General features: G+C 43.6%; 1 protein-coding gene across 1 annotated transcript in view; it reads left to right on the top strand.

Moving 5' to 3' along the window:
- LOC112869910 (small ribosomal subunit protein uS2-like) overlaps positions 1–13,558 on the top strand; it is a 207,499-nt gene that overhangs the window by 191,457 nt on the left and 2,484 nt on the right. The window contains exon 6 of the mRNA XM_086702886.1: positions 1,082–1,167. The gene's annotated coding sequence lies outside the window, so the exon portion shown is untranslated. The remainder of the gene's footprint in view (positions 1–1,081; positions 1,168–13,558) is intronic.

The raw sequence follows: 13,558 nt of genomic DNA on the forward strand, positions 1-13,558 counted from the left end.
AAAAATAAAAGAAATCCTTTGGTGGAAATGCCCACACCAAAAGGAACTTTGATGTGAGAATGATAATAAATATAATAATAGCTAATACTTATCAAGTGCTTACTATATGTCAGGCACCACATGCTTTATGACTGTATTCATTATGTCATTTATGTTTCTCAACAACCTGATGAGGTCAGTCTTTTATAGCCGTTCTTTAATATATGAGGAAATTAAAGTCACAGAAGATTATGTTACTCGCCTTGATGATATATGCAGTACCTAGGAAACCTCCATTTGGAATTCTTGCCTGTGACATAGTGCATGCTTTTAACAACAACCTAGATAGCTTCTCACTTTTGCTTCTTCCCTTATTTACCTGTTCTGTTCATGTAAACAATGCCAGTTCACTTAAGAACCACCCTTAGATCAAAGGTCATTACCTATCAGAATGGTTCTCTATTTCAAGCATAGTCTGGTGCATCATACTTTTGGTCATCTACAGAGAACAAAAAGAATGGTGTTTAACTCTAAGTTTGTCTATAGCTGACATTATTTTATAGCAGAAGGACCTTCATGAACTGATAAGTATAGGATTACTGATAAAAGGCAATTTACAACCAGAGTGGAAATAACCAAATATTACTTACTGAAAGAACATTGAACACCTTTAACAATTTCAAGGAGTTTTCCAGGCACCAAAATGGATGTAGAAATAAAAGAAATACCTAGCTAGCTAGGCTTCATTGCTGTACTTGCTCATTGTTCCAACTCTTTTGAGAATTTTACAGTTTACACATCCTCACTCTTTCTTCTTCACTTGTAATATGCTAACTCTAAGAGCTACCTGTCCCCCCACCCCCTTCCTTTCTCTCTCTCCCACCACCCCTGTCTCTTCCTTTCTCTCTTTATACTTCTCCCTGTCCCAGAGGTCACCAACAATTTGCTTTCGTAAGCAAATTGTTAGAAGATTAAATTTGTCTTCAGCTTATTCTTCTCCCATAACCCACACTAAGTAACATATTGCCCTTGCAGTTCACTCCAGCTGCTAGTGAAATGTCAAGGTTGAAAGTATAAACTAATTGATGTAATTAACTTTTAGGTGTCCTAAGACTACTAAGAAATCACTTTGATCACAATTGATGATTCCCAGTGATGGCCAACAGTGAGCCACCCTAGCAAACTTTGGTGAGTATGCCTGGTTCAAAGATCCATTTCACACAGGAAATTTTAAACTTGTGAAGTTACATTAATATGTGAAATGGTACAATGCTAATTCAGGTAAAATGAAAATATATTGCCTGTTCTAGCGTGACATTCTCATGAATAAGTAGGAAGGTGACACATCATCCTTGAAGGGCTGTACTTCCCTGACATGTGGTTATTCAGATGTATGCCCTGGGATCTTTAGGACATGGACTATGTCTGGTTGCTAAGGTCACATCCAAACTGTGAATGGTTAGACCCATAGCAGTCCACGAAAGTATAACCAGTTTCTAATGTACTGTAAGCATTTCCGGCCAGAATGTTCATTATTGGAGGTGTGCTCAAATACCTCAGGATCTCTTCACTAATAACTTCTTCTCTGCCTCCTGTATCCTCGCTTGATATAATGACTTTAGGGAGTGCTCATTTTTCTTTAGATTATGATGTGATGGCAAAGGCAGAATGTGATATCCTCAGGAGGATATCTCATACATTTGAAATAACTAACACTATGTGATATTTCAATACGTTACTGAGGATATAAATAATGCCTGAGAGATGTCTTGGGGCGCCTGGGTGACTCAGTCCGTTAAGAGCCTGACTTCGGTTGAGGTCATGATCTCACAGTTCGTCAGTTGCAGCTCCGTATTGGGCTCTGTGCTGACAGCTCAGAGCCTGGGGCCTGCTTTGGGTCTGTGTTTCCTTCTCTGTCTGCCCCTTCCTTGGTCATGCTGTCTCTCTCTCTGTCTCTCTCTCTGTGTCTCTCTCTAAGATAAATAAACATTAAAAACAAATAATTCTTTTTAAAAAGAAATGTGTTTAACAAGTTATTCATCATTATTAAAAATTATGTACAACTTTCCTAAACTTGATTTTTAATTAAATCACTCTCATTGCTTCCCTCAAAACCCTTTGACCTAATCACCAGGGCCATTAACATGCCCACCTAGAAAGTTATGACATCAGTATAACTGAAAATCAGAGCAGAGTTTGAGGGTACGAAATGCCTCTTATTAATATTATGCTGTAACTCTGTCACCCAGTGTAGTAACCGCAAGGACATTGTTGCTTAGAACTGGAACAAATACTCAGTTGTCCTGCTGGAATTTAGCTCCTTAAACCCAGGCTGCAATTTGCAGTTGCTTAGACTGACTTTAGATCTAACTTCCTTCAAAGGTATATATTTATGTAAAGTTGGATACTTCATCTTAGCATAATGCTTGTAATAATAGACATGTACTGTTATGCCCAGAATTCGTGATCCCCAAAGACCACCAGGGAGCCGAGCCCGATGCAAAAGCAAAGAGCCTTTATTCGAGCTAGCTCGAGCTCAATCCCCTACCTGCACGACGCAGTAGTGAGATGCTGGGAGAGAGAGCGAGTTTCAAAACCACAAAGCTTTTATTGGGGTCTAGGGGCAGTTGGTGAGGTAATGGCTGTGGCCTCAGCTGATTGGCTGGGTAAGGGTCATGGCCTTGGCCGATTGGCTGGGGAAGGGTCAGAGTCCTGTTACTTAAGGGGAGGAGGCGTGGTCGGCTGGCATAGGTCCGCCCCTTCATTACAATAATATAAAATAGTAATAACATGGCAACTGTGGCTTTGGAAACCAATCACATATAAACATACAAAATAGATCATCATATGTATAGAATACATAGTATCAAGTCGTATAACTGAACATGTCAAGAAAATATCAAAAAATGAAAAAATACCAAAATTTATTTTTGAAGGTGTTGGGTTATATTAGTTTTGTAGAGTTGCCATAACGAAGAACCACAGAGTGGCTTAGAATAACAGAAATTTATCTCCTTACTTTTCGGGGGCCTAGAATTCTGAAATCAAGTTGTCGGCAGGCTGTGTTCCCTCTGAAACCTGTAGGGGAACTTATGTCTTCCTTATGCTGCTGGTCTCTGGTGTTCCCTGGCTAGTGGCAGTGTATCTCCAGACTTCATATGACATTCTCCCTGTGTCTCTTCACATAGTCTTCCCTTTGTGCATGTCTGTCTCTCTTTCCAAATTTCTGCTTTTTACAAGGATACCAGTCCTACAGGATTACGATCCACTCTACCTCATTTTAAATTCACTGTCTCTATAAAGACCCTATTTCCAAATAGGGTCACATTCTAAGGTACTGGGAATTACGATTTCAACATACCTATTTTTTGGAGAGGCACAGTGTTGTAAACTCTGGGTCTAGAGTTGTTTCTTGTCTAGCAAGAAAGTGGGACTCGGGATTAAAATGCGAGAGATGGCTAATGCCCAGGAGAAGACAAGAGCCCCATTAAGGGTCCTTGTGAAAGGGTGGGCCTACGCCAGCCGACTCCATCTTGTTCTGTGTCCTTCACCTTGACCACACCTCCTCCCCTTGAGTAACCCCCCCTCACCTGCCTAACAGGACTCGGACCCTTCCCCAGGACCCTTCCCCAGCCAATCGGCTGAGGCCATAGCCATTACCTCACCAACTGCCCCCAGGCCCCAATAAAACCTTTGTCCTTTTGAAACTCGCCCTCTTTCCCTGGTATCTCACCGCTGCCTCGGTGCAGGTAGGGGATTGAGCTCGAGCTAGCTCGAATAAAGGCTCTTTGTTTTTGCATCGGACTCGGCTCCCTAGTGGTCTTTGGGGATCATGAATTCTGGGCATAACATTTGGGGGCTCGGCCCGGGATCCCCAAGAACCCCGAGGGACCCCCGACCCGGAGAGCCTGACTGGCCACGGTTAGTGTCTGTTTGTTCTGTCTTTTCTGTGTGAGCTCATTTCTGGAATTCTGGTAGTGCCCGACACGGTCTAAGTGGACGCACTGGAGGACCACGGGCCGGGAGTTTCGGAAGACGTTCCGATTCTCCCTTCTGGAGGGACGTGGAATCCCCTCAAAGGTCTGAGACGAGGCGGGTCGCTCCCGCTGGTCGGCGTGAGGCCGTCGTCTTTGGAGGGACGTGGAATCCCCTCATCGGTTTTGGAGGGACGTGGAATCCCCTCATCGGTTTTGGAGGGACGTGGAATCCCCTCATCGGTTTTGGAGGGACGTGGAATCCCCTCATCGGTTTTGGAGGGACGTGGAATCCCCTCATCGGTTTTGGAGGGACGTGGAATCCCCTCATCGGTTTTGGAGGGACGTGGAATCCCCTCATCGGTTTTGGAGGGACATGGAATCCCCTCAAAGGTCTAAGCTAGCTTGCAGTTTTGCTTCCATGGAGTTGGAAGACTTTCTAGGGGCCCTCTGTTTGTCTGTTTTTGTGTTTCTCTGTTTTGTTCTGTGGACTTACTGGACGGACGTTATGGGATGTGAGGGGAAGAGCTAACAACCTCAGTGTGGAAGTCCAAAAGGGTCGGTTGCAGTTTTTTTGTTCTAGCGAGTGGCCAACTTTCAATGTCGGATGGCCACCAGAGGGGACCTTCGACCTCCCTACCATCCACCGAGCCAGGAGTATCATCTCTCAGCCTAAGGCGGGCCATCTTGATCAGCTCCCTTACATTATCACTTGGCAGGACCTTGTAGAAGACCCACCCTCTTGGCTTAAGCCCTTCCTAACCCTGCTCCCTCCGGAGCCAAAACCCATTCTTGCTTTGCAGGAGACAGAGAAGAGGAAAAGTCTTACCCAGCCTTCAGCACCCCTCTTCCCTGTCCTACAGGGGGGTACTGAAGAAGAATTAATTTTTCCTCCCCCGTATAACCCCTCTAGGATGCCGGAAGAACACCATCCTCCCCCTCCGGGGGAGGCAGACGCTGTTCCGAGAGCGGGAGGCGGAAACGCTCCAGTGGCAAGCCCGCCCTTTACCAGACAAAGGGCTCAGAGGGAGCAATCCGCCTCCGCCGCCGACTCCAGTATTCCGCCAGACACGGAGGGGAATCAGCCCCATCACTATTGGCCTTTCGCCACTAGTGACCTCTACAATTGGAAAGCTCAGAATCCTAAGTTTTCCGAGAAACCGGCAGGGCTTATTGATTTATTAGACTCTGTTCTTTTTACCCATCAGCCCACGTGGGATGATTGCCAGCAGCTTTTGCAGGTCCTGTTCACGACTGAAGAAAGAGAAAGAATCCTCAGTGGGGCCCGGAAACTAGTTCCAGGCGCAGACGGGAATCCCACCACCAACCAGGCTCAGATAGATGCCTCCTTCCCCTTAACTCGGCCCCAGTGGGATTTCAACACGGCAGAAGGTAAGGAGAGGCTCCGGGTCTACCGCCAGACTCTAATGGGGGGTCTCCGAATGGCTGCTAGAAAGCCAACCAATTTGGCCAAGGTAGGAAATGTACAACAGGGAAAAGATGAATCTCCGGCTGCCTTTTTAGAACGGATCATGGAGGCATTCCGTACCTATACCCCCATGGATCCAGAGGCTCCGGAAAGCAAGGCAGCTGTTATCATGGCCTTTGTAAACCAATCGGCCAAAGACATTAGGAGAAAATTACAGAAAATAGATAGACTAGGAGAAAAAAGTCTGCAGGACTTACTGGTGGTAGCCGAAAAGGTATATAATAACCGGGAGCCTCCTGAGGACAAGCAGGCTCGCGCCATGGCGGCTGCCAGCAGTAAGCAGACTCGAGACCTGGCCAGAATACTACTAGCTACCACTGCTGACTTCCCCGAGGAACGAGACCGCCATCTCCGGCAGCTGGCAGACGACGCAAGAAAAGGTAAAGGAACCACCAAGGGGGGGAAGCAGAGGCTGCAGAAGGATCAGTGTGCATACTGCAAGGAGATAGGGCATTGGGCCCGAGATTGTCCAAAAAGGGCCGGCGGGAAGGGAAGCAAGACTGATCGAGTAAAAGTCCTAGAGCTAGATGAACTAAGTGATTAGGGGAGTCGGGGTTCGGACCCTCTCCCCGAACCCAGGGTAACTCTTAAAGTGGAGGGGACCCCTATTGACTTCCTTGTCGACACCGGAGCACAACATTCGGTCCTCCGCACCCCACAAGGAAAACTAGCCAGCAAGAAGTCCTGGGTACAAGGGGTAACTGGTATGAGCCAGTATTCATGGACTACCCGAAGAACAGTAGATTTGGGAATGGGCCGGGTATCCCACTCCTTTATGGTAATACCAGAATGCCCCTACCCACTGTTAGGACGGGACTTACTGACCAAGATTGGAGCTCAGATAACTTTCAGATAAGGGGGGCCTCAGGTCACCGATGGCAAGGGCCACCCCATCCAGGTCCTGACCATGAAACTGGAGGATGAATACCTCCTCCACCAGGAGGCGCTCCTGAGAGAGGATAATATAGACAGATGGCTACGAGAATTCCCCTCGGTTTGGGCAGAGACAGGGGGGATGGGACTAGCCGCTCACAGGACCCCAGTCCTGGTAGAGCTCAAGCCAGGAGAGAGTCCGGTAAGGATCAAACAATACCCCATGTCTCAGGAGGCCCGGAAGGGGATCCAGCCACACATCCGGAGACTACGAAGCCTAGGGGTACTAGTTCCTTGCCAGTCTGCCTGGAACACCCCCTTACTGCCGGTCAAAAAGCCTCACACAAATGACTACCGACCGGTACAAGACCTCCGGGAAGTAAATAAGAGGGTCGCGGACATACACCCAACTGTTCCCAACCCATATACTCTCTTGAGCTCCTTAGCGCCCTCCAGGGTCTGGTATACTGTACTAGATTTAAAGGACGCCTTCTTCAGTCTGCCGTTGGCACCCCAGAGCCAACCCTTGTTCGCCTTCGAGTGGCATGATCCGGAGGAGGGCTACAATGGGCAACTCACCTGGACACGGCTACCTCAGGGATTCAAAAATTCACCCACCATCTTCGACGAGGCACTACACGAGGACCTGGTATTTACAGACACCTTCTCTGGCTGGGTGGAGGCATACCCAACCAAGCATGAAACGGCCCAGACGGTGGCTAAGAAGCTACTAGAAGACATCTTACTCAGGTATGGTTTTCCTGCCATGGTAGGATCAGACAATGGACCAGCTTTTATCTCGCAGGTAACACAGGCAGTAGCCAAGGCAGTGGGGGCAAACTGGAAATTACATTGTGCTTATAGGCCCCAGAGCTCAGGACAGGTAGAAAGAATGAATAGAACCCTAAAAGAGACCCTTACCAAATTAACCATGGAGACTGGCGGGGACTGGGTGACTCTCCTACCGTACGCCCTTTACCGGGTTAGAAACACTCCTTACACTCTGGGTTTTACTCCCTACGAGATCATGTTTGGCAGGCCACCCCCTGTTATTCCCAGCCTTCGAGCTGAACTTATTGCTGAGTTTAAAGATCAAGAACTTTTTCTTTCCTTGAGCGGGCTCCAGAGGGCGCACGGGGACATTTGGCCGTGCCTCCGTGCTATCTACGAGGCTGGCCCGATCGCGACACCTCATCAGTACAGGCCGGGAGACTGGGTCTACGTCAAGAGGCACCACCGAGAGACTCTCGAGCCGCGCTGGAAGGGACCCTACATCGTGGTGTTGACAACCCCCACCGCTCTCAAGGTAGACGGCATCGCGACCTGGGTCCATCACACCCACGCTCAGCCAGCGGACCCCTCCTCGATCCGGAAGGACGTTGTCACGCGATGGGCCATCAGTCGGGACCAACACAACCCGCTCAACCTCAAGCTACAGCGCATTTGACCTACCTAATATTGGTAACTCTGTTAACTGCTTGTCATTGCTCATGCTGCCGGGAGTCCCCACGCCCCCCAAAACATCACCTGGCAGATCATAGACACCAGCTTGGGGACAATACTTAATCAGACATCCCAGAGCCACCCCAGGGACACTTGGTTCCCAGAACTTTGCATAAACCTCCAAACTCTGTTCCCCTTGTCACCATAAATGCAGCCGGTCCCATGATTGGGTCCCTAAGCTACATGACAAGGGGGGAATGAAAGGGCGGGCCTACGCCAGCCGACTCCATCTTGTTCTGTGTCCTTCACCTTGACCACACCTCCTCCCCTTGAGTAACCCCCCCTCACCTGCCTAACAGGACTCGGACCCTTCCCCAGGACCCTTCCCCAGCCAATCGGCTGAGGCCATAGCCATTACCTCACCAACTGCCCCCAGGCCCCAATAAAACCTTTGTCCTTTTGAAACTCGCCCTCTTTCCCTGGTATCTCACCGCTGCGTCGGTGCAGGTAGGGGATTGAGCTCGAGCTAGCTCGAATAAAGGCTCTTTGTTTTTGCATCGGACTCGGCTCCCTAGTGGTCTTTGGGGATCATGAATTCTGGGCATAACACTTGCTCAGTTTTTATTAGGATCAGAAGGGTTATAAATGTGGTGACGAATGTGCACAAAGGGACAGTGAAACTGTGAACATTCACTCAAGGACATGAAGGAAAGAGGGTTTTGAAGATATGAGGGGTTAGGGGTTTGAGTTTACAAAACAAAATCCTGGCCCCAGGCAGCCTGCGGGCCAGGCCCAGGCGGAAGGTTGTTTATAGCAGACATGAGGCACCACCTCCTTTTACCTAAACTGGTCTAGGGGACAGGAAAGACAGGACATGCTACCTCAGGGTCATTAAGGCACCTTTCTTTTGCTAATTAGCTCCACTCTAGGCAACTTTGCACAGCAGTCTAGAGCCCTGTTTACCTTTTTACTTCATTTGGTCCTTCCTTCCTTTGAAAGCAGTTTTCTGCTATTGTACTAAGTTGGCTGGTGTTTCCACCCTGAATACCTAATCTCCTTTATGCATGCACCTTTGTTTTATATTGGGGCCTTTGCCCCGCCCTCTCTATACCTATTTACCTAATCTTGTTTACCCAAACTTGTGTGTGAGCATCCTATGGCTTTCTAATTCTTTATGCCTTGTTAACCCATCGATGCAGGCCCAGGGAATTCCTAAGCTTGTTCCCCACAATACAGTTCACTCTGTAACAGGCTACAAATATTTTTATTTTAACTTAGAAAATTCCCAGGATTCCCCCTTAAAAGCCTATACATTTTACCTTTTTGTGACACAAAAAAATGACATTCCTCCTTTGGGGAACTATTGGAATTCTCTTAATTGTACCTAAAAGATTTGTTATACCTAGCATTGTTCCATAGATAAGGCTTGAGGAAAAATAGAAGTATATGATAATGATTTATTAAAACTACAGTGTAACAGTTGTTTTATAGAAGTCCCTGTATAAAAGAAGGCTAATAAATTGCTTTTGCCTAGAAATTTGCTCAACATAAATTTCTATTTTCCACATTACATTGGTTTTCAAATACTTCTACAAACCATTGTTTTCCTTTCACTTTCAGGATCTACTGTGCTATTCTAGCGATATTTCTGGATAGCTGTAAAGATTCCAAGGAATAAGAATAGCATATTTAATGTACCGATGTTTAGTTGCTTGTGGAAAATTATCATTGTCCTTTCTTTGCCAGTGAAGCGTAGTACTGAATATGGGGATTAGCAGTAGGTCCTGTGTCATTTTCTAAGCACTACTGCAGGATCACTAAGCAGGGCAGTTCCATATTGGGAATTTCAAAATAGCAACCTGACCTTTATATTGCAGTGAACTTAACACACAGCTCTTATTGAGAAATAAATGAGGAAAGGTTTTTTTTCTCTCTCTTTTTTTTTTTTTTTAAATCGATGTCTTCTGAGTTTTGTCATGAAAGAAAATGTGGTCGTTTAGGTACCTGGGAAGCAGAATTTATGATGGCATTATGCATACCATGCAGTATGGTTACTAAGGAGTCCCCTTGAGATCAGCACTTGAAAAAAAAAATGGAAGAGAATTCAGGATTGGGCAGAGGAAGTGGCTGAATTGTGATGCAGACCTGAGACAATCTTGGTTAACCCCATGAAAAGGTAGAATGGCCCATCAGTGCTGTCCTTAGTTGGGCTACACTGGCCAAACCAATATAACCTCTAAGATCAGTCATTGAATGTGAGCCCTCAGGACAAAGGGTGCCATCTTGGGGATATGATGGCACCTTCTCCAGCTGAGGTGATTCTAAAGGAACTGATAGCTGACAGAAATCTGCCCACAACCCACTTACCAACTGGGGCAACAAGTCCTTCCTTCTTTGCTGGAGCATCCAGACAGCACACCAAAGTGTGCACCACCAGGGAAAAGAAACATAATTTTTTTTTTAATTTGATGTTTATTATTATTTTTTTTTTTTTGAGAGAGACAGAGCATGAGTAGGGGAGGGTAGAGAGAGGGGACACAGAGTCAGAAGTGGGCTCCAGACTCTAAGCTGTCAGCACAGAGCCCGACATGGGTCTCCAACCCACAAACTGTGAGATCATGACCTGACCCGAAGTCAAATGCTTCACCCACTGAGCCACCCAGGCCCCAAGAATCATAGTTTAAGATGTGCTTTCAACCATGCTTTCACTGGCTATGCACCAATAATGTGGGTCCATACATTTACGAAAAAAAACTACAGGTATGTTCATTGCATTACAATTATAAAAACTAAGCTTATTTTCATTTCTGCTTCACTTATTCATCCTTTTGGGATACCATACAACTGAACATTGCTTCACCTCTGTTGTGACTTGAATTAGAGAATGTGAACATGGGGTTATCTCAATTTAAAATTGCTAAATCTTGTAAATGATGCCATCATCCTGATCTGATTTTTTTTTTTAATGGGAAGAAATATATATGCATGTGTGTGAGGGAGACAGAGACAGAGGGACATGCACGTAGTCCTGTTTCCACTGGGATATTCATGTAATCCTAAGAATAACATCACTATGCTACCAAGCATCTTACATTTGTCTTCACTATTGTCAGAGAAAATATGATGGACAAGTGTAGGTGCTGTTCCCATGTTTCTAATAGTGTCCTTGAATTCCCCATAAGCCAAATAATATTTTGGGGTCAGAAAGTCCAAATCTATTTTATTTGTTGAGAGTACCATTTTGAGCATGCATAATGCCATTTTAAAAAATTGAATAGAGAAATAGTAAACTCAGTTTTGTCAGCAGAATCATTCTGAATTGTGATAGAATAGGAGACTGGAAGAACACAACTTGTTTTCTAATGACAAGGGAAATTATTTCTAGGGAAAATACGTGCTTTTAACTTAGAAATCACCAGTCTTGATGGGAGAGTTTTCAAGAGATTGCAAAAAATGTAACCCTCTTGCCATCTATCATTTTCCCTGTCACATTTGTCTCTAAACACGTAAGAGTGAATCTGGTCATTCGTAACTACATACTGCTAATTTATGATGTCAGCTTTGCATTGATCTTTTTCTGTTCTGAAGTTCACTTAAATTAACTTTATAACATCTCCTGAAATATTACAAAATTTTCCATTCCAATCAAGTCCGTTAAAACGCCTGTTTGGATTATTGAAATAGATTTCGATCTGGTTTCCATATACCTCTCCTACTCATAATCAAAACAGTCAGTTTGATTTTCCCAATACGCAGATGTGTTTGAATCATATACCCACTCTAAACACTTGATGCACCTCAGTGCATATAAAATTATGTAGAACCTCATCTTGAATTCAGGATCATTCATAAAATTATTTCCATCCATATTTATGCTCTGAATTTACACTGCTCTTACTGATGTCCCCTATTGACTCCCAACCTGAATGAGACAAGTTAAATGAAACGTAATTGAACTCCAGGATCTTAATTACAGGTCCGTGTAATGGAGGTATACCTTCTTCCCCTCTCCCATGTTGACAATTGACTAAATTTTAATATCGCTCTTAACCCTAGTGTTCTAAAATTTTTACAGAAATAATAACATATTTTATTGAGCCGTCCGAATCATTCATTTTCTTCTTTCCTGCCTTCCTTTCTCACCTTTTCTTTTCATTATACATCTCAGTCTCCTAAGGACTTGTTTTGAGTTTACAATTTATCCTGAGAATGTGGTGAACAGTATTTAGTAAAGTATTCCAAGATGAGTTTGACTTGTAAACACCACAGTTATAAGATGACTTTATGCATTCAACATGCTTTTCACTCTTGTATAAATTATTTTATTTTGCTTACTTTTAAAAATGATACAGTAACTTTCTGAATTGGTGTTCAAGTACACACACATATTTATCTCACAATTTAAATTTTAGGCTTTTAAAAATGTCTTATTCAGTATGCCAGTCTGGTGATAATCACTCTCTTTCACCCATTCCATTGTTTGAGCAGACCATTTGAACTTTATGCATAAATACAATCTTCCAGTGTGCTTGTGTTTGAAAATTCTATTTTTTTAAATTCTTTGTTTCCAACAATAAGCTTAATTGGTGTTTTAGGCAACTGAACTGATAATTAGGGGAAAAAAATATATGTATTTATTTATATATACATATACATATACATATATATATATATATATGCCAGATTTCAATGATGCAACATAAAAAAATACATGAGAACAATTATGAAATTTATTTTAAATAAATATGATAGAAAATCAACTTTCAACATAATTGCAAAGACTACAGAACAAATGTAACAGAAACATTAAAAATTATGAAACTTCCCAAAAAAAAACAGAAAGAAGGATAAGGAAACAACCTATAACTATCCAGGCAGGAAGAAAGAATAACTTACCTGTTAAAAATACAGAATTAAGCTGATGGCAGACTTCTCAGCAACTCTCAATGTTAGAAGGCAGTGGAGAAACATATGCAATATCTTAAAAGGAAAAATGTTATAAAGGATTTTTCACTCATCTAAGATTTCTTTCTTAGGTAAAGACATTAGAAAGACATTTTCACTTATACAGGAATTTTAAAATATACATAACTCTTCGTTTAAAAGTAGTTAAATTTGATGACCAGCAAACTGAAATATTGAATACAACTAAGAGCCCAAGAACACAAAAGTTATACATACAATATCTGACTATAAGCACCCAAACAAACCACATAGCATAATACAGATATCTATGGTATTATTGCTTATCTAGTTACAAAAGTTGAATGTTAATGTTAAAAATCAGTTATTTAAACAGAAGAATCTAATTTTAAAAGTAGCTCTCTAGTTTCTAGATACTATTAATACATATTGGAAGTAGAGGACCAAGAGAAATGAGTATATATTTTCCCTCTTTTTATACATACATGTTTGTGTGTGTGTGTGTGCACATACTATAAAAACAAGCTATCTAAGAAATTGAAGTCTACATGAGAAATAAGACAAACAATGGAACAAAAAGAGGAAAGAAAGCAAAATATAAGTGTTAAAGATAAGAGCACAAATATAACTTGTAACAATAAATTTGAAGGACAGTGACTCTTTGAAAAGGAAGCCAATGAGAAGACAATGCAGGAGATTGGTTGCGAAGGAGCTTACCACAGCTGGAGTGAATGGGCAGCAAGGACACCAGCCAAGAAGTCTTCCTGACTCTAAACACACAGTAGAACTTTCCCCCGAGGGCACAGCAGGAATCCAAAAGGATTGGCAAAGGTCAACGTCATGAGAGCCAGCACTCAGCAAATGGGGAAAACTCTAA

The sequence above is a fragment of the Puma concolor genome, chromosome B1, assembly GCF_028749965.1.
Source record: "Puma concolor isolate L17-30 chromosome B1, mPumCon1.1.hap2, whole genome shotgun sequence".
Lineage (NCBI taxonomy): Eukaryota > Metazoa > Chordata > Mammalia > Carnivora > Felidae > Puma > Puma concolor.